The 3,397-nt window shown below is 38.8% G+C and overlaps 1 long non-coding RNA gene across 1 annotated transcript; it reads right to left on the bottom strand.

The window, feature by feature from the left end:
* Window positions 1–952: 952 nt before the first annotated feature.
* On the bottom strand, window positions 953–3,152 carry LOC117544811. Its single transcript, XR_004568726.1, has 4 exons — window positions 3,067–3,152; window positions 2,895–2,957; window positions 2,466–2,569; window positions 953–1,150 (listed from the first exon to the last, which is right to left on the bottom strand). It is a non-coding gene; the product is annotated as an uncharacterized LOC117544811 (long non-coding RNA).
* Between the last annotated feature and the right edge of the window lie 245 nt (window positions 3,153–3,397).

Raw genomic sequence — 3,397 nt, 5'->3', positions numbered from 1 at the left:
GACATTTATAAAAACAACAATGGATATATGGACAGCAGCAAGAGGAAGAGGTAGAGGGAGGATAAGAGAGAGGGAGGATGAACTGAAGTCAGTTGAAGAGCTATTTGCAGCATAACCGTTGAAGCTGTTTGACCGTCAGGCTACAGGTGATGCTTCTTCTGCAGGTGGATGAGGAGATGTGGTCAGACCCAGTGAGCTGGTAAAATGCAGACTAAGTCTTTTTCTCTCCTCTGTTTTTATAAAAATATTTGTTTGTATTTATTTTTCCTCAAAGTTTTCCTTTCACTTTTCTGTATTTGACAGAGGCAACATTTGTCTTTACACACTGTAAGTATGTGTTGTGCAGGAATGTTGCAACAATTTGTTTTGGAGAAAAGTAAAAGTATAACAACACTATATTTGTGTTTCTCCACACATGTTTGTAAACTTGAACAATCTTTTTATGCAGAATTCTCTACATACAGAACACCATAAAAGATGAGTGTGCTTTAGATAAAGCACCACAGTGTAGTTGGTTGGACAAAGTGTCTTGTACTATAAGGGAAGTGTGTGCCATTTGGTGCCAACGTTTTGTTTGTATTTATGTAGTTTTGAGTGCAGTGCTTCATTTTGCTATATGAGGTGTTTTGCACTTTGGGTGTGTGGTTTTGTGAATTGTGTAAAGTGTTTTGACAAAATGAGCCCTGTTGTCACAAAATGTGTTTTAGCAATTGAAAAAACTGTAAATAATGATGCTTTATGTGAGATTTCTGTGTGTTAGCAACTGAAAAAAACTGTAAACTTTCCCACAAATATTTGACTCCTCGTGATGGATATTGTAGCATCGGTTTAGGATTCAGGAATTCAATTGTGAAAATTGTTAAATCATACAGATACATGTGAATATTTAAAAGTCTGAATTCCATTTGAAATAAAATAAAAAGTTATCTGATATTTAAAAAACAACAACAACTATTGCTGCAACTTATTGATCTTTATTAAGGAAATAATATACAGCTCATGAGTGCAGATTATTATTATAACTGGAAGTTGTGCTGCATGCCGTTCATGTATCAGTTACACAGATCTTGGCTGCAGCAGATGTCAGATTCTGAGCTTCTCCGCTCCTTGCACTCATCTGCACTCATGCAGCCCTTGTAGTTGTTGTAATCTGTGAAAACATGATAAAAATACGAATGAAACATTGAAAGTATCGACTCTAAACTGGTCCAGGGTATTTCTCTTTTTCTTTATTGTTTACAACACACTAGAATGAGTGGCCTATACTCAGGGGCGGCCCCCCTAAGCACCCCCAAGAAATATGTGTATTATTTTTTTTTTTTTCGAAAATTATTATTATTTTATTAATTAAATCTGAAAAAATTATTGATTACATCAATGCAAATGTGAAACAAATAAATGTTTGACCAAAAACATAAAGCCAACACAGGTGATATGATTAGGCCAATGGCCAGCATCCATTCGATTTTTGACCTACCCATAGGGTAAATTACTTTGTGACACTTGAGTGACTTCCTGTTAGCTGGAGCCCTAAATGATTTGCTAACAGCAAAGTGACAAATGGATAGTTTTTTAGTCCTTAAACGTCCACGTGTGGACACTCAATCAAAACCACCTGAAAGCGAGAAGGATTCTACACATAATAGGCCTCGTGAGTACAAGTAGCCTTACTTCTGGGTCCTGTTTCATTCAAGCTCTGCTCTGTGTGTGTGTGGCACGAGCCATTTTGTGTGTGTGTGTGTGTGCGCAAGCGAGCGAGAGAGAGAGTTCGCGCACCGGTGGGTATCTACCGGAGATCGTTGTGGTCAGCATCTGGGTTGCTAGCTAGCCCAGCTAACGGATATAAGAGCTTTTTTCAACAACAAGGTGGAGGGAGAACTCTCTCCTGTCAGACGGAGAGTCTCAGATAACCTCAGCTCAGGTGAAGTAAAGGACTCTCAGTGTTTAGATAGTTAACTTTAGTCTAGTTATCTCAGTGGGTCTCAAACGGTTTGTTTTAAAAGGGGAGTGATTTGTAAAATATCTATAAAGAAATAGAAAATCTGTTTACAGTTCTGTTTCATATGTATGTTGAGAGATACTGTATATCCATAGATCTCTTCATTTTGGCTCTCAAAGTGCACCAGATTGATGCTTTTAACTTCAATATTTAAAAATAAATCTTCCCGGGGGAGCTTGCTGGAGGAGGACCCTCCTAGAGGAGGTGAGGACCACTCCCCACTTGTAAAAATAACACTTTACCCCTGCTTACACCTATATGCCGTGAGCTGATTACCGAGCCTTCATTGTAACAGTCGCGGGTGCACTGTGTGTGTGTGTGGGGAGTGTTGCAGTAGAAAATTCAACTGTAGCGCTGGTGCATTCATGGGAAACCCTTAATGTTTGAGCACCCTCTACTGAAACGTCAAGCTACCCCACAGCACCCCCTAGAGCAAATCTCTGGCGCCGCCACTGCCTATACTTACAGTATTCAGAATGCTGCCACAGACTTGATAGAAACCGACGCAAGTCTCAGCTGGGCCTGAACATATGTTGTAGTTGGATTTGCAGTAACAATTCAACGCTTCACCTGGGAAATAAAAGACAACACGTTTGTTTAGTGCTGCATTTTCATGACTCCAAATAATAAATAAAAAACACAAACACAGTTCAAGATTAATTGGTTATTTGATTTTTTTGTTGTCTTTGTCATAATCAGAAACAGGGTTATTGCCAAGTAGATTCACACATACGAGGAATTTACATTGTCCATACATAAACACAGTTAAAGAAGATCAAAGGTAAGAAAAACAACCACAAAGTAAATGTAAAAACATTTAAAAAACACTCCTCCAATAAAGGAAATATTGAACAGACAGGAAGTTATTTTCTTTCCTCCTGAACACTGAACTCACCCTGGCTGACCACCACCAACACCATGAGAGCGAGAATCCACAGTCTTTCATGTTTTCACGTGTCTGCAGACCAGTGTCGGTTTTAGAAAAAGCAAGGTGGATAAGCTTAAGAAATCAAATGCAATATTATGGACACACATTAGTCATGCACATTTGAAAAAAGACAGCCCACCTTGTTTAGTCCTGCTGCGGTGTTGATTCTTCAGATGTGTGCTGCCAGAGTGTCAGACTCCTTTTATTTGGACTGTTGAGCAACTGATTCAATCCAGTGTATCATTAACTCTAAAATGTGTTCTTACTTGCCAACAAAGCAACTTATCAAGGCCAGATGTGGATGCTGAAATGCCAATTAACCCGCTAATCAGCCAGGAAAAGATGTAAATATTACAATTCTCATATGTTAACATTTGCTAATGTAAGCCTTGCATAGTCTGAGTTATTCAGACGTAGTTTAACTGGATGAAGTCACCTGTGAAGAAAGTTGCCTTAAGCCTAACGCCCTT

The sequence above is a fragment of the Gymnodraco acuticeps genome, unplaced genomic scaffold (genome assembly GCF_902827175.1).
Source record: "Gymnodraco acuticeps unplaced genomic scaffold, fGymAcu1.1, whole genome shotgun sequence".
Taxonomy (NCBI): Eukaryota; Metazoa; Chordata; class Actinopteri; order Perciformes; family Bathydraconidae; genus Gymnodraco; species Gymnodraco acuticeps.
This window is presented reverse-complemented; position numbering and strand designations above follow the sequence as displayed.